This window comes from Callithrix jacchus, chromosome 9 (genome assembly GCF_049354715.1).
Source record: "Callithrix jacchus isolate 240 chromosome 9, calJac240_pri, whole genome shotgun sequence".
Lineage (NCBI taxonomy): Eukaryota > Metazoa > Chordata > Mammalia > Primates > Cebidae > Callithrix > Callithrix jacchus.
In genome coordinates, this window is record NC_133510.1 from 97493983 (window position 1) to 97512222 (window position 18240).

An 18240-nucleotide genomic window follows, 5' to 3' on the forward strand; every position below is an offset into this window, starting at 1 on the left:
ACTGCCTGAATCTGGGAGGCAGAGGCTGCAGTGAGCCAAGATTGTGCCACTGCACTCCAGCCTGGGTGACAGACTGAAACTCTGTCTCAAAAAAAAAAAAAAAAAAAAAAAATACAATGACCAAAATAAAAATAGTAGATGAACTCATCAGCAGAAATAGAGAGGAAGAGAAAAAGTGAGAAAAGAATTAATGCACTGGAAGACAGAACGACAGAAATTACCTGGCCTGAACCATAGACAGAAAATAGACACATAAAATAAATAAGAAACAGCTCAGGGACTGTCAGAAATAAAATGAAATACCTACCATTCCTGATCTGAGAGTATGATTCCATTTATATGAAATATTTAGAATAAATACACAGAAAGCAGACTGATGATTACTAGGAGCTAAGGGAATGGGGTAATGGGAATTGACTGTTTAATGGGTACAAGGTTTTCTTTGATGTGGTAGAATGTTTTGGAACTAGATAGTGGTGGTTGTTATGCAATGTTGTGAATGTAGTAAATGCCACTAAATTATATACTTTAAAATATTTAATGTTACGCTATATTAATTTCACCTCAGTAAAAAAGGAGAAAAATAAACCTAGAAAACTAGAAACTTAAAAGCACATCAATCTCATCAAAAGTGTATACAAAAAGAGTACATTAAAACACCATACATGGTTTCAAATCTTAAAATGTATTTTTTCGAGAATGTGATCAAAACAAGAAAGTCCATTATTGCCACTTCTATTCAACATTGTATTGAAGAACTGGAACAAAACAAAGGAATAGAAGGTATACAAACTAAAGAGGAAAAAATAAATCTTTCTTTATATATAGATGTTCTGATTGCGTATACAGAAAATCTAAAAAAAAATTACAGAAAAATAATTAGAAAAAGCAAGTTAGCAAGACTGGTAGAGCAATATACAAAAATCAATTGTACTCTCAATGCCAGCAACAAAATATTTTTTATTTTTTAATAGTGATATTCTTTTAAAAATAACAAAGTATTTTTAAAGACATTCTTAATGATAACATAAAAAATATATAACCTGGGTAAAAAGATGTGCCAACTATTATATGGAAAACTGTGGATAACTACTAAAAGAAACTAAAAAAGACCTAATAGAGATACGGACTAGGTGTAGGGATTAGAAAGCATTCTAAAGAGATAAATTCTCCCCAATCTATAGATGATGCAGTATCAATTAATATCCAAATGAGTGTGTGTCTATGTGTAAGAAACTCAACATGCCGATTCAAAACTTTATATGGAAATACAAAAGACCAGGCCAACGACAGTGAAAATGATTTTAAAGAAAAAAATGGAAAGACTTTTACTATATACTCACTATATACTCACTATAAATATACAATAATTAAGATGGTATGGTATGCCACTGGCTTAATTATAGACAAAGAGACCAATCAAACAGGATACAGCCCATAAACTGACCCACCCATATGAGATAATTTACAACAAAGGTGGTGTTGTTGAACTGTAAGAAGAGAGAGTCTTCAATAAATGCTGCTGGGACAACCAGATAACCGTGTAGAAAAAAAAGAACTTAGGCCTTTCTTTATATTACACACTAAAATTAATTCTAGTTGGATTGAAAATCTAAATGTGAAAAGCAGAAGCACAAAGTTGCCACAATATGGGAAAATGTCTTTAATAACGCAAGGCAGAAAAACTAGTATGTCTAACAGCTAAAAGGCGATTTCCGGATAAATAATGAAAACAAGCACATTTTCTTTGTTTACTAGACATTTAGGTATCTTCTTTTATAAAATGTCCATTTACATCTTTTGCCCAATTTTTTCTGTTGAACTGTCTTTTTAATTACTAAATTGTAAAAATTATTCATAATATTTAAATCTCAATAAGAAAACGAAAAAGACTAACAATAAATCTGGAGAGGAGAGGAAGCAACAGGTTGTAGCATAAACTAGAATATTCACTTTGGAAAAAAAGTAGCATTATCTACTAAGGTTAAAAAAAATACATATACTATGTATGACTCAGTAATTCCTCTCCTTGCCATATATCCACTTGAAATGTGATACAGACAGGTACACAAAAAGATTTATGTGATACTGTTCAGAGCAGCATTATTCCTAACAACTGAAACCTAGAAACAAATCCAATGTCCATCAACAGTTGAAACAAATAGTGGTATGAGAAATGAATAGTGGTATAATGGAACTAGACTGCAATAAAAATAAAGCTACAGATCAAGCTTGTCCAACGTGTAGCCCATGGGTTGTATGCAGCCTATGATGGCTTTGAATGTGGTCCGACACAAATTCATAAACTTTCTTAAAACCTTATGAGAGGGTTTTCTGTGTGTGTGAATTTTTTTTTTTTTTTGTCTTAGTTCATCAGCTTTCGTTATTGTCAGTGTATTTTATGTGTGCCCCAAGATAATTCTTCTTCCAGTGTGGCCCAGAGAAGCCAAAAGATTGGACACCCCTGCTATAAATACTCTATACATAGGGTAACTATTACAGACATGTTGTCCAGAAGAAGCCAAACATAAATTATTACAAATATATAAAGTTGAAAAATTAAAAACAAGCACTATAGTATATATGGGATATATTCTTAGGTATAAGCATGTATAAAGAAAGGAACTAATTATCATTAAAGTCAGGAAAATATTACTTAAGGAGGCTAGTAATGTTCTACTTCTTCATTCTTGTGGATATATGGAAATTTACTTTGTGGCTTGCTTTGTAAATCATTCAGCTGTATGTTGTATACTTTTCTATATGTATAATTCACAATTTTTTTTTGAGACAGATTCTCATTCTGTCACCCATGCTAGAGTGCAAAGGCATGATCACGGCTTACTGCAACCTCAATCTCCCAGGCTTAAGTCACCTCAGTCTCCCTAGTAGCTAGGACTACAGGTATATGCCACTAAGCCTGTTTTTTTGTTTGTTTGTTTTTTGTTTTGTTATTTTTTTGTAGAGACAAGGTCCCACTATGTTGCCCAGGCTGGGCGTGAACTCCTAAGCTCAAGCGAGCCTCCCACTTTGGCCTGCTAAAATGTTTAGGTTACAGAAATGAGTCACTGCACCCGGCCTTATAATTCACGATTTCTTAAAAAGAGACTTAGAAGGGAGAGTGATTCAAAAACTGGGCTCAGCATCACATCAAGGACACTAGTCCTTTTCACTGTTCTTAAAACAAATCCTGTTGGTTTAATTCTCCTTATGGTTGTGAGGCTACTACATGGACATATAATATTAATTTTTTAAAATTTCTTCTAGTTCTCTTTTATTCATGTGCTTGTTTATAATTCTTTATATACTATGAAATGCACAAATATTATCTCCATGCATCACTTAACAAGGATATGCTCTGATAAACTCATTGATTTCATTGCTGTATGAACATCAAAGAATGTACAGTACTTACACAAACCTAGATGATATAGCCTATTATACACTTAAGTTATATGGTATAGCCTATTGCTTATAAGCTACATGTTACTGTACTCAATATTGTAGGCAACTATAACACAAATCCTACGCAACAGAAATTTTTAGCTCCATTATAATCTTATGGTAACACTGTTGTGTATGTGGTTATATGCAACACATGAATGTATACAATTTGATGAGTTCCCAAAAAAGAGAGCCTCAATTTCATCAAGATAAAAAACAATCCCATCACTCCACGAAGTTCCTTCATGCTCCTTCCCAATCACCTCACCCAAAAGAGGCAACCACTTTTGTAGTTATTCTCACCATAGTTCCACCTGATTCAGAACATAATAAAGTGAAATCGTACTCTCGTGTATTTGCCTTGTTTCACCCAAATGGCTGTGAGATTCACCTATGTTTTTGTATATCTCAGTAGTCTGTTCCTTTTTAAGGCTGAGTAGCATTTCATCGTTTAAATATACCACATATTGTTTATCCATTCTCCTCATGATGAGCATTTGGGTTGTTTCTGGTTACAATGAATACAGCTGCTGTGAATATCCTTCTACAAAACTTTCCGTGGACACATTTTCAGTTGGGGATGGGTGGTGGTAAATATCTAAGAGAGGAATTGCTGAGTCATGGAGCAGATTTATATTTAATTTTGTGCAAGAAACTGCCAAATCTTTTTCTAACATGGTTGTACCATTTTCTATTCCAACCAACAACATATGAGAATTCTGTTTGCTCCACGTTTTTCTCAATACCGTGTAGCTGTGCCAGACCAATCTGGTTCAACTTTTATGTAACAAATAGTGAGTTACTTTTCAGCTGCCATGGACCCTAAGCCCACATAACCTGAGCATGCCCAGATGAGCCAAGACTGCAATCTCAGGATGAACCCAAGTGCTTGGACCAAGGAATGGGGAGTAAATTAAGAAGCTGACACTGCATGGCAAGATCCAGGCTCCAATCAGATCAAGCTCAGGCATCATCCCATGGTAGGATCCAGTCAGATCATTCCTCCAGCATCATCTCATTGCAAGATCCAATCAGATCACACCTTGTTATTCTATGCTGATAAAACCTGACTCAGGCCCCTGCTTTGGGAACTATTCCTATGTTCTCCTTACTTGTTGCAAGTAATAAAACCTTCATGCTAAATCCTCTTTGGCTGTGGGCACTGAGTTGATACCCACCAAGGAACCAAACCCACCTGTTGTGTGGGTAATAATGTGGTGTCGAGTCTTTAATTGTAGCCATTCTAGGAGGTATAAAGTGGTATCTCCTTATGGTTTTAATTTATATTTTCCTGAAGCACTTTTTCATGTAGTTAATGGCTGTTCACAGATCTTCTTAATCTATGAAAAGATTTTTGCTTTAAGAACCATCACAGCAAAGAATATTTACTTTGTAGCTGGCAAAATGGGGGATATTAATAGCTAATGTGTATATTAGAAATGAAAACAAATCCCCTGAAATGTGCCTGATCTCGTCTGATCTCGGAAGCTAAGCAGGGTCAGGCCTGGTTAGTACTTGGATGGGAGAAATGAAAATAAATTAAAATTTGTCTCACTCCACTAATTACCATTAGTTTCCTCAGCACACACTGCTGTTTTCTACCTCCATGTCTTTGTAAATCCTAATTTTCTTGCTCAGAAGGCTTTTTCCATCTCTTTGTACAGCCTTCAAAACCCAACTCAGGAATGTATTACTTCCTCCATGAAGTAAAGACTCTCCCAAACTTATATAATTATTCTGTGTTTTATCTTGCATTGTAGTATACATAACACATGGAATGTCAATTCGTCCATGACAAGAAACATGTCTTAGTCATCTTCATAACCCCAGCACCTAAATAACCACAGACACATATTATGAGTTCAAAAATATTAAATGAACAAATACTGTGTTCATCATCCAAATGCTACTTTAGCCTTGATTCAGTTTTCTCCTCCAAATTCAGAAACAGTTTTCCAAACAGTAGTGGACTGAATGCTGGCCCCTCAAAATATGTCATTTCCTAATCTCTTCATGGTATGAATATTACCTTATATAGTAAAGAGGGGGCAGTGATCAAATTAAGAATCTTAAGAGGAGAGGCTTATGCCAGATTATATGAGTGGGCTCAAAACAGAGTCACATGTATCCTCTAAGAGAGAAGAGGAAATTTTGATGTGAAGAGGAAGAGGCAATGTGACCATGGAGACAGAAAAAGATGTAGCCATAAGCCAAGGAAAGTCTACAGCATAAGAAGCTGGAAAACGCAAGGAAAGGATTCTGCCCTAGAGCCTTCAAAGGGAATGTGGCTCTGCCAGCAAATGGATTTCTGACTTCTAATCTCTAAAACTTTGAAAGAATGAATTTTTGTTGTTTCCGAGCCACCTATTATATGGTAATTTGTTACAGCAGTCACCAATAACTAATACAATGGCTTTCTCTTGTATTAGTATTTGCTCATAATAAAGTTTATCAAACTCAAAATTTCTAACACAATTTTAAATTCCTACCATGGTTAGAGTTCTCTAACTTCAACCAGTCAATACACAGCTGTCAATTGCTCATAAGACAGTTAAACAAGTATTAGATGTTTGAAATACAAAATAAAACATCTACTGTGCAGAGTTGACTAAATACATAAATTCATATCGAAATTTTTTTTTCAAGACAGATTCTCATTCTGTCACCCAGGCTGGGGTGCAATGGCATGAATCTCGGCTCACTGCAACCTCCGCCTCCCAGGTTCAAGCAATTCTCCTGCCTCAGCCTCCCGAGTAGCTGGAACTACAGGCGCAGGCCACCACACCTGGCTAATTTTTTGTATTTTTTTTAGTAAAGACAAGGTTTCACTGTGTTAGCCAGGATGGTCTCAACCTCCTGACCTCGTGATCTTCCTACCTCAGCGTCCCAAAGTGCTGGGATTACAGGCATCAGCCACTGTGCCTGGCCAAAACTTTTCAGAAATAAAGTACATAGTTCAAACAGTAAAAAGGGAAAAAAAGTGAAACATCGTCTCGATCAATCTGTTAATCAGTGAGCACTTGTTGGGCAAGTCTCAGTGAAAGGCAGTTTTTAAAAGACTAGTATAACCTTTTCCCAAATTCTTCATCTTCTCTTTGCAAACATTGCAAATACATACTCACATCCATGTGTCCTTTCCACAACTTCTTTTGACTGGTCCCAGCTCTACGGACCTCCATATGACCTTTTATTTTTCATAGGGACTGTATTTTTTAAGCAGTGGGTAGTACAACGTCTGCCCCAAAGTATGGTAATTCAAAATATTCAAAAGGCACAGCTGCTGATGCTCATGGAAAGCTTCCAAAACACATTCCATTAAAAGCACATGCTATGCCTTTGAACATTTCAAAACAATGCTTTAAATACCACATGCCCTCAAAGTGAATGCTGTTTTTTAAAAACATTAAAAGTCTAGGGAGGACCTATATCAGGCATTTACTTTACTTAGAAACAAAATTAATTTTTTCAAAATCCAGAGATAATCCTATACTACTCACCCAAACAACCTTCGGATAGCCATCCAGGATGTCTTGTGTACAAAAAAAATGTCACAACTTGACACCCTGCCAGAACCTGAAGTGCAGCTGGGAGCAGACCCTTCAAAACCCTGGTAAGGTGCCAGGCTCTGTAATTGTGATTTAGAAAGAAACAAGGGAGAGCAAGGAAAAAGGAAAGGAAGAAGATACGTATTCGAGTGGTTAGCAATCAACCACCAAGCACTCTAAATTAAAATGTTATTCTATTTTTACGATTATACTGCCTCTGCACAGCTTCATTCACACAAAAGAATTCTAGAAAGCAGGGCATAGTAATGAGTCAACCTCAGATGCTTAGGAGTAAATTACCAAAGTCTCTGAAAGTTGTGATCTGAAAGGCAAAGATGATTCTTGTCCAAATTCATTTTAACAGTTCTTAATGTAGGATCTATTACAATAATATGGGACTTGCCAGAAGATTTATGAGCACTTAGCACCTCTACGTGAGTTGTAGATTCTTCTTTGCTCACAGTCCCATCTTTCTTCTGAAATAGAAAAGGCTATCCATAATGTGGCTGCTAATACACAATAAAGATTGTCTATTGATGCAACAACATATCCTGAAAATTGTTTTTAAATAAATCCTGATTTAATTTTATTTCCATAAGATTTATGCCTTAGTCTAAAAAGTAAATAAAGAGAAACTGATACTTAAAACTGAGTTTAACTGATATTTTTACTGCAGTTGACACAAACATTCTCTTTATCTTTTCCAATTTGTCACGAAGCAAATATAAAATTTTTCAGCCAGAAAAAGGAGATAAATAAAAGCCATCCTCAAGACACAGGTTAATTTTAAAACCATACACTTTAAAAAACTGATTAAACAACTAATACTTACTGAGTGACTGCTATACCATATTTACTGAATAATCTACTTAGAGTAAAAGGGCTTTGAGAGACAAAAAAATATACAGACCATCAAGTCAAGCACACTTCTTATCAGGAAAGAAGAGCATTTGCCCATATTCACAGTACTCCATGGATATTTTCTTGAACTTCCGACCTCAGGTGATCCACCCGCCTTGGCCTCCAAAGTGCTTGGATTACAGGCGTGAGTCACAACGCCCGGCCATCCATGGATATTTTCTAAGTGCCTTTAATATGCTAGAAGACTTTGTTGGATACAGGAATACAGACATAAATAAAAGAAAATCCTTGTCCTCAAGGAGTTTATGATGGTCAGTGGAATATACTTGTTAACCAACAACTGATGACTGAAAAAGGGTGAGAGAAAATGAACTATTTAACCACTCTGAACTTAAATTTTTTTTTACCGTGTATTCAAAGTCATAAATTCAGAAAGTTTTAAAATTATAAAACATTAAGGAATTCAACAAAGAGGTGACAGGAAACACCTAAATCAAGGAAAGAGAGAGAAGTGAGGCAGCCTGCTTCTCCGAGATCAGCTAAGAGCCTGCAGAGACTTCCCAATCTGAGGAAAGGATAAATGAGAGATGCCCAGGGGTCCACATTCCCACCATGGCCACCCACAATCCTAGCCATAGTAGATACCCTGGACCCTCATAGGCCCTGAAACTAACATAGGGAGCTGCTTGGCGACTGCACAAGAGCACCGCTCCAGAGAGGTAGCTCACGCTGGGGCAAACTAACCTCCCTGCTCCCTACTCCAGTCCTAAGCAGTTATAGTAGGACACCATTTTGAGAATCTAGTCCCAAAAGACTACACCTTGCCCTTGGGCTCAACAGCACCTGCCTCTTCACATGCCTGAAATCCAACTGACATATCCAGCCCACAGCTGCCACCATGCCGGGTTCCTGATGCTGGGCCAAGGTGCAAGCCACTGGCTCCAGCAGTGGAGCCACCACTCATTTTTATGTGCCCAGAGTCCCTCACCCAGAGCTGCCATCACTGTGCTCCTGGGGCTAAGGAACAAGCAAAGCATGAGCTTCCACTGCCTGGGCTAAAGCATAAGCCAAGCATGAGCTGCCACCAATCAGGACTAAAATGTGAGTGAAACACAGGCTGCACTGCCAGGGCTGAAATACAAGCCAAGTATGGACTGCCAACACCAGAGCTAAAATGCAAGTGAAATGCACATTCCTAATACTTGCCTGCATACAGCTGGTATCAATCCCTGAAAGCTACTATGCCCTCCCCAGCAGTAAGGCTGCAGCACAGACACTGCCTCCCCCAACATGAACACTGTGCTTGTGGCCTAAGAATCATCCCACCGCTTCCAAACACAGCCAGCACCTATACGCGCCACTGGAGAACCTAAAGACAAGCCTACCTGGCCTTGCCCACCCCCATGCCAGAGCACACAATCCAGAGGCCTGGAGATCACACAGCTCAGTCTACCACCACTGGCAACTAAGCACTCTTCCCAGGAACCTGAGATTGGGCCCACCCACCCAGCCACTAACATCACAGCAAGAAAATATCAAACCTCCAAGAGAACACAATAACTCTCTAGCAACAAATCTCAAATAAAAAAAAAATTCATAAAATCCTGGAAAAACAATTTAAAATATCAATTTTAAAGAAGCTCAGTGAGATACAAGAAAATTCTTAAAAATAATATAAAGAAATCAGAAAAGTAATTCCTAGAATATAAATGAAAAATTTATAAAAGAGATAGATATCATAAAAAAAATTATAGAAATGAAAAATTCACTGAGTGAAATACAAAATACATTTGAAAACTTCAACAACAGACTAGATCAAGCAGAAGAAAGAATCTCAGAACTTGAAGATAGGTCTTTCAAGTAACCCAATCAGACAAAAATAAAGAAGAATAAAAAAGAATGAGCAAAGCCTTTGTGACAGATGGGCACCGTAAAACAACTAAATATTCTCATTTTCAGAGTCTCAGAAGGCAAAGAAAAAATAAAATGCATAGAAAACCTACTCAGTGAAGTAACAGAGAAAAAATTCCCAAGTCCAGCAAGAGATTTAAACATCTAGACACCAGAGGCTCAGAGATTCCCAAACAAATACAATGCAGAAAGGTCTTCTACAATGCACATTATAGTCAAACTGTCAAAAGGCAAAGACAAAAAGAGGATTCTAAAAATAGCAAAAGAAAAGTGTCTAGTTACTTATAAAGGAATCCCCATGAGATTGGGATGATATATTCAAAGAGCTGGGAGAAAAAAAAAAAAACCAAAACTCTCAGTCAAGGATACCATACCCAGAAAAGTTACCATAATTTTGAAGGAGAAATAAAATCCTTCGCAGTCAAGAAAAAGCTGAGGGAATTCATCAACACTAGATCACCCCTATGAGAAATGCTTAAGAGAATCCTACACGTAGAAAATACCCAAAAATATAAAATCCCCTAGTAGAACAAATGCACAAGCAAGGAAAAGACTCAAATGTTACTACAGAAACCACTGAACAACAATAATAAGAACAAAGGACATACAAAACAATTAGAAATCAATTAATAAAATGACATAAACAAGCCCCCACATATCCATAACAACTTTGAATGTAAATGGATTAAATGCCATTCCCCTGAAAAGAAACAGACTAGCTGAATAGGTCTTTAAAAATAGAATAAAGCAAAACATTACCCATCTACTGCTTAAAAGAAATTCATCTCACCTATAAAAACACATACAGTGAAAGCAAAGGGATGGAAAAAGACATTCTATGCAAACAGAAACTAAAAGGGAGCAGGAAGAGGAGTAGCTATGCATGTATCTGTTAAAACAGGCTTTAAGTCAAAAACAGTAAAAAGAGACAAAGGTCATTATATAATACTAAGATAATCAATTCAGCAAGAGGATAACACTTCTAAACATACATGCACCAGACACAAGAGCACCCAGATATACAAAGCAAATACTATTACACCCAGAAAGAAATCCACGAATAGACAACTAATTTTAACAAAGGCATCAAGAACATACATTTGGAAAAGAATGCCCCCTTCAATAAATGGTACTGGGAAGATTGAATATCCATATGCAGAAAATTTAAATTGGATCCCTACCTCTCCTGTGTACAAAAATCAACTCAAGATGGATCAAAGACACAAACCTAAGACCCAAGACTATAAAATTACTAGAAGAAAACATAGGGAAAACACTTCAGGACCTTGGTCTCAGCAAAGATATTATGGCTAACACTTCAACAGCACAGAAAACAAGAACAAAAATAGACCAATGGGACTATATTAAACTAAAATGCTTCAGCACAACAAAGGAATCAACAGAGTGAAGAAAGAAAACACTGAATGGAAGAAAATATTTGGAAACCATTCACCTGAAAAGAACAAATACCTAGAATATACCAGGAATCAGTTAAAACAAAAGGGGGGGGGGCTCATTAAAAAGTGGGCAAAGGCCACAAATAAACATTATGAACATTTCTCAAAAGACATACAAATGACCAATGGGTATATGAAAAAATGCTGAACATCACTAATTACAAGAAAATCCAAATCAAAACCACATTAACATATTATTCATCCCAATCAGAATGGCTGTTATCAAAAAATAATAACAGATGCTGGCAAGGATATAGTGAAAAAGAGAACTCTTACATGCTGTTGGTGGGAATGTAAGTACAGCTACTATGAAAAACAGCATGAAGATTTCTCAAAGAACTAAAAATAGAACTATCATACAATCTAGTAATCCCACAATGGGGTATTTATTCAAAGGAAAAGATATTCGGCATGTCAAAGGGATACCTGGACTCGTGTTTATTGCAGCACTATTCACAATAGCAAAGAAACAGAATCAACCTAAGTGTCCATTAATGGATGAACTGATTTTTTTTTTAATGTGGTATACACACGTGGTGAAATACTATTCAGCTATGAGAAAGAATGAAATCACGTTGCTTGCAGCAATATACATAAAGTTGGAAGTCATTACAGTAAGTGAAATAAGCCAGACACAAAAGACAAATATCACATGTTCTAACTCATATATGGGAGCTTAAAAAAAAGTTGATCTCATGGAGGTAAAAAAATAAAATATCAAAGGCCAGGAAGTAGTATGTGTGGGGGAAGGTGGGATGAAGGAAGGTTGGTTAATGAATACAGATATCCAGTTAGATAGATGATACAAGTTCTAATGTTGCACAGCAGAGTACAGTTAATAATTTGAATAACATATATTTCAAAGTAGCTAGAAGAGAGGACTTAGAAATGTTTCCACCATATAGAAATGATAAACACTCAAGGTGATGAATGCCCTAAGTACCCTGACTTGATCATTACACATCCTATCCATGTGACAAATACACAAGTATCCCATAAATGTGTAAATTATGTGCCAATTTAAAAAAAGAGGAACCTCAAAAAAATTATAAAATATTATAACATATTTACCAGTCGTATGAATGTACAAAGGAGAGACCCCTAATTCTGCTAGTGAAGCTGCCAGGGAAAACTTCACAATGAAGAAGCTAAAATTAAGAAAGGGATGTAAGGAAGAAACATCAAGTATAAAATCATGAAGATTAAGGAGAAGAACATTAGGGGTGGAGGGCAGGGGAGAGAACAGCCTGGAGAGGTAAGGTAGGGCCTTGAAGGCCATATACAGAAGACTGGAGTTTATTCTGTGGTCTTGGGGAGCCAATGAAAGATTTTAAACTTTTAGATATAGAGAAGACATTACAGGGTAGCCTCACATTTACATTTCAGAAAAATAAGTGGTTTATTTATGGAGGATAGATTTGAGGAGGAGGAATAGAAGAAAGAGAAAAAAGGAGATCAAGGCCGGGCACCTGGGTGCAGTGGCTCATGCTTGTAATCCCAGCACTCTGGGAGGCCAAGATGGGTGGACCACTTGAGGTCAGGAGTTCGAGACCAGGCTAGTCAACATGGTGAAATCCCATCTCTACTAAAAATACAAAAATAAGCAATGATGAGGGCCTTAACTAAGACAGTAGCAGCAGGCAGTCAATAGTCTTGAAAATTAATCTGAAACCAGGCACAGTGGCTCATACCTATAATCCCAGCACTTTAGGAGGTCAAGGCAGGCAGATGACTTGAGCTCAGGAGTTCAAGAACAGCCTGGGCAACATGGTAAAAGCCTGTCTCTATGAAAAATACAAAAATTAGCCAGGCACAGTAGCATGCGCCTGTGGTCCCAGCTACTCAGGAGGCTGAGGTGGATCACTTGAGCCCAGGAGGGTCAAGGCTACAATGAGCCGAGATCACACCACTGCACTCCAGCCTGGGTGACAGAGTGAGACCCCCTTTCAAAAAAAAGAAAAGAAAATTAATCTGGGAGCATCAAGAGCAAGAATCAATAATATCTATACCCATCCCCCACAAAAACCAAAAAGTATTTTAATGTCACTAGTTAAAAGGCCAGTCAGGACACCAAGATAGGAAAGGAAAGAAAGAACACTGAAATGGAATCCAGTTAAAGTAGAAGAAAGGTTGTTTCAAAGATTATAATTACTTCAAGCACTAATCCTACGTAAGAATGAGGAATCTGGCAAACTGACCTTTGGCAAATGAATCTTAGTAAACTGCAAACACCATCACGGTAAAACACTCAGAATATCCACCTTTCTTCCACAGGGATTTCATAAGCAGAGGGGTAAACTCTAAAGTTGGCTCTGTCTGGAACAAAGATATAAAATAAGGATTTTGTTCCTTAAATGTCCACCTGCTGCTACTCCTCCTCATTCTTTCCTTCAAACAAATCATCTCTATAGCAACACACTCTTAAAGAATTTGTGGGTGGAAAGCATATGTTTGTGCAAAAATTTGAGAACTCAAGAACATGAGCTATTTTATTTTTTCCTTTAATACAAGAGATGCACAATCTATTAGGATACAACTAAAAAATAAGAAACCAATATGAAACAAAAAAAAAGTTTTAATGTAAAAATCGCACAACTGATACCGCAAATGTTTACATGGACATTCTTTTTATAGGTTACAATGACACCTTGTGGTAAGACTTTTCAAATTATACAAATTAACTTAGAAAATATTTTTACAGCAGAGACTTAAGAAAACTGGTTTGGAAAATAGGAAAGCCCAAAACCATAGTAATGAGATAATGTATGCAAGTATGATAACACATTTGAAAAATTAAGGCTGCAAAATGAAACTTTAAAAAAGTCACAATATTAGGTAGGCAAAAGCACCTTACAAACTGTAAATACAAGTTAACTATCCCTTATGCAAAATGTCTGGGACCAGAAGGGTTTCAGATTTTGAATTTTTTCAGATTTTAGAATATTTGCATATACATAATGAGTATCTTGGGTTTGGGATGCAAGTCTAAATACAAAATTCATTTATGTTCCATATATACCTTATATACACACATAGCCTGAAGGTAATTTTATTTTTCCCTTGGGGTACATAATAAATTGTGTGTTGTATGCCTGCATTTTGACTGCAACCCATCACATGAGGTCAGGTTTGAAATTTTCGACATGGTGTCATGTTGGTACTTAAAAAGTTTCAGATTTTAGAGCAGTCTGGATTGTGGGATTAGGGATCCTCAACCTGTATAAAGCATTATACTAGTCCCTTCACTCAAACCAAAATTATTAAATATTCTTCCTTATCCTCTGGTCCCTTATACCATCTCTTAAGAAAAGTCAAGCTGCATCTCTCAGAGCTTCATCTATTACTGTATCTGAATGACACTGAAATTTGCACCCTAGCTCCTAACCTCTCTCCTAGCTTATAAATCCCACTCTACTCACATGTTCCATCTACAACAGAAGCTCAAAGATGGGATTTAAGACATGCTATCCAAAATACGGGACCCTGGCATTTGAGAAAAAAGCAGAAGCAAGAAGGTTTATCTCACCTTCCTCTAAAGTAGGTTATAAGACCCTCAATCCAGAGGGGTCCTCCCTATACCTGGCGGAAAGAAGTAAGACACAGAGACACCAAGAGGAATCTGAACAAAAAGGCCTTACTAAGTTGCCCCCAGTTTTACTGCTAGAGCATATTCATTTGTCCTCTATTGATACTTCTGCATGACTGTCCACAAAAAAAAAAAAAAGAGAGAGAGACAGAGCCTTTGAAAAAAGCAGCTTACTGATGCAAATGCCACAGACAGCCAAAAAACTCCAAAGACAAAAGACATAAACTTTCAGGACATCCATCATCTTAGATACCCTAGTACTTATCCTGCCAACGTAAAACAAGATTATATCCCCCTTCTACTGCTACTCTCTTGAAAGTGCCACTTCTTGACTAGAGGCCAAACAACTCAAGCCATTAAAGCAACTCAGAACAATCCCGTTCCAAAGGAGAAAACAACAGCTAATTCTACTGGTTGCAACACAATGGATAATCAGAGGTCCTGAGTCTGTTCACATGACAACTTCAACTACTAGGATAACCAGCATTCACTCCCGTCACCTCGACTGGAGCAGGTGCTGGTAGGTATCCTGGTACCCACAGCTGGGAGACCTGAAGACAGATCATATCACAGGACAATTTGCAGACATTCCCCAGCATGAGTCTGGAGCCCAGGAATCCTGCTGGGTGGCTAGACCCAGAAGGGTAATAACAATCCCTGCAGTCTGGCTCTCAGGAAGCGCCATCCCTAGGGGCAGGGGGTGATTCCACATCAAGGAATCACCTCATGGGACAAAAAAAAATCTTAGCAGCCCTTGAGTTCCAGATCTTTCCACTGAAACACACAAATGAAAAAGAACCAGGAAAGTAATTCTAGTAATATGACAAAACCAAGTTCGATAACATCCCCAAAAGATCACACTAGCTCTCCAGCAACGGATCCAAACCAAAAACAAATCCCTGAATTGCCAGATAAAGAATTCAGAAGGTTAATTATTAAGCTACTCAAGGGGGCACCAGAGAAACGTGAAAAACAACTTGAACAAATTAAAAAAAAAAACAGGATCTAGAAGAAAAAGTCTCCAGAGAAATATACATAATAAAGAAAAGATAATCACAACTTCTGGAAATTAAAGAGACACTTAGAGAAATGCAAAATAGGCCAGGTGCAGTGGCTCATGCCTGTAATCCCAGCACCTTGGGAGGCCGAGGCGGGTGGATCACGAGGTCAAGAGATCAAGACCAGCCTGGTTGACATGGTGAAACCCCGTCTCTACTAAAAATACAAAAATTTAGCTGGGCATGGTGGTGCGTGCCTGTCTGAGCTACTCAGGAGGCTGAGGCAGGAGAATTGCTTGAACCCAGGAGGCGGAGGTTGCAGTGAGCCAAGATTGTGCCATTGCACTCCAGCCTGGGTAACAAAAGCGAAACCCCATCTCAAAAAAAAGAGAAATGCAAAATAGGCCAGGCGCAGTGGCTCACACCAGTAATCCCAGCACTTTGGGATACCAAGGTGGGCAGATCATGAGGTCAGGCGTTAACAGCCTGCCCAACAAAGTGAGAGCCTGCCATCTCTACTAAAAATATAAAAAATTAGCCAGGCATGGTGGTGGGTGCTTGTAATCCCAGTTACTGGGGAGGCTGAGGCAGGAGAATTGCTTGAACCTGGGAGGCAGAGGTTGCAGTAAGCCAAGACTGTACCCCAGCCCAGGCAAGACGGCTAGACTCCATCTCAAAAAAAAAAAAAAAAAAAAAGGGGAGAAATGCAAATGCAACCAGAAAGTTTCAACAATGAAATCAAACAAGCAGAAGAAAGAACTTCCAGAGCCCAAAGACAAAGCTTTCAAATTAACCCAATCTGACAAAGACAAAGAAAAAATAATTTTGGCGGGGCACAGTGGCTCAGAAATCCCAGCACTTTGGGAGGCCAATGCAAGCAGATCATGAGGTCAGGAGATTGAGACTATCCTGGCTAACATGGTGAAACCCTGCCTCTACTAAAAATACTAAAAATTAGCCAGGCATGGTGGCACATGCCTATAGTCCCAGCTACTCGGGAGGCTGAGGCAGGAGAATCACTTGAACCTAGGAGTCAAAGGTTGCAGTGAGCCAAGATTATGCCACTGCACCTAACCTGGGTGACAGAGTGAGACTCTATCACAAAAAAAAAAGAAAAGAAAAGAATTTTAAAAAATGAATTAAGCCTGAAAGAAACTTGAGGTGTTTGTTAAAAGACCCAACATAAGAATAACTGCTGACCCTAAGGAAGAAGAGAAATCTAAAAGTTTGGAAAACTTACTTGAGGGAATAACTGAGGAAAACTTCCCTGGTCTTGACAGAGATCTAGACATCCAAATACAAGCAGCTCAGCCAGGCATGGTGGCTCACGTCTGTAATTCATCACTTCGGGAGGCCAAGGCAGGAGGATCACTCAAGGTCAGAAGTTTGAGACCAGCCTGGCCAACATGGTGAAACCCCAGCTAAACTTAAAAAAAATAAATAAATAAAAGCCAGATATGGTGGCATGTAACTGTAGTCCCAACTACTTAGGAGGCTAAGGCAGGAGAATCACTTGAACCCAGAAGGCAGAGCTACAACCAGCCAAGATCGCGCCACTGCACTCCAGCCTGGGCAACAGAGCAAGATTCCGTCTTCAAAACAACAACAACAAAAAACCCACAAATACAAGAAGCTCCAAGAACACCCAAGAAATTCACTGCAAAAAGATCATCATCTAGGCACACAGTCATCAGGTTATCTAAAGTCAAGACAAAGGAAAGAATCTTAATAGCTATAAGGCAAAAGCATCAGGTAACCTACAAAGGAGTACCTAAAAGATTAACAGCAGATTTCTTGACAGAAACTGTACAAGTCAGAAGGAATTGGGTCCTATCTTTAGTCTTTTTAAACAAAAAATTATCAGCCAATAATTATTTATCCAGCAAAACTAAGGGCAAAGTCTTTTTCAGACAAACAAGACGCTCAGAGAATTCACTACTACCAAGCTGGGACTACAAGAACTGCTAAAAGGAGCTCTGACTCTTGAAACAACCCAAACACCAAAATAGAACCTTCCTTAAAGCATAAATCTCACGGGACCTATAGAACAATAACACAAGGGAAACAAAAAACAAAGTAATCAGGCAACAACTAGTATGATGAATAGAACAGTATCTCACATCTCAATACTGAGATTGGATATAAATTGCCTAAACGTTACACTGAAAAGATACAGAGGCTGGCACAGTGGCTCAAGCCTGTAATCTCAGCACTTCGTGAGGCCAAAGCAGGTGGATCACCTGAGGTCAAGAGCTGGAGACCAGCCTGGCCAACACGGCGAAATGCCATCTCTACTAAAAATACAAAAAAAGTAGCCAGGCATGGTGGCAGGAACCTATAATCCCAGCTGCTCAGGAGGCTGAGGCACAAGAATCGCTTAAACCCAGGTGGCAGAGGCTGCAGTGAGCCAAGATCACACCATTGCACTCCAGCCTGAG

At 38.1% G+C, this 18240-nt stretch overlaps 1 protein-coding gene across 7 annotated transcripts in view; it reads right to left on the reverse strand.

The window, feature by feature from the left end:
* Nucleotides 1-18240, reverse strand: part of CEP83 (centrosomal protein 83) — a 183263-nt gene that overhangs the window by 126751 nt on the left and 38272 nt on the right. The window contains exon 2 of one of the 7 annotated variants that reach the window (XM_035257305.3): nt 4640-4784. The exons of the other annotated variants lie outside the window; for them this stretch is intronic. The gene's annotated coding sequence lies outside the window, so the exon portion shown is untranslated. The remainder of the gene's footprint in view (nt 1-4639; nt 4785-18240) is intronic. 7 annotated transcript variants of the gene reach the window in all.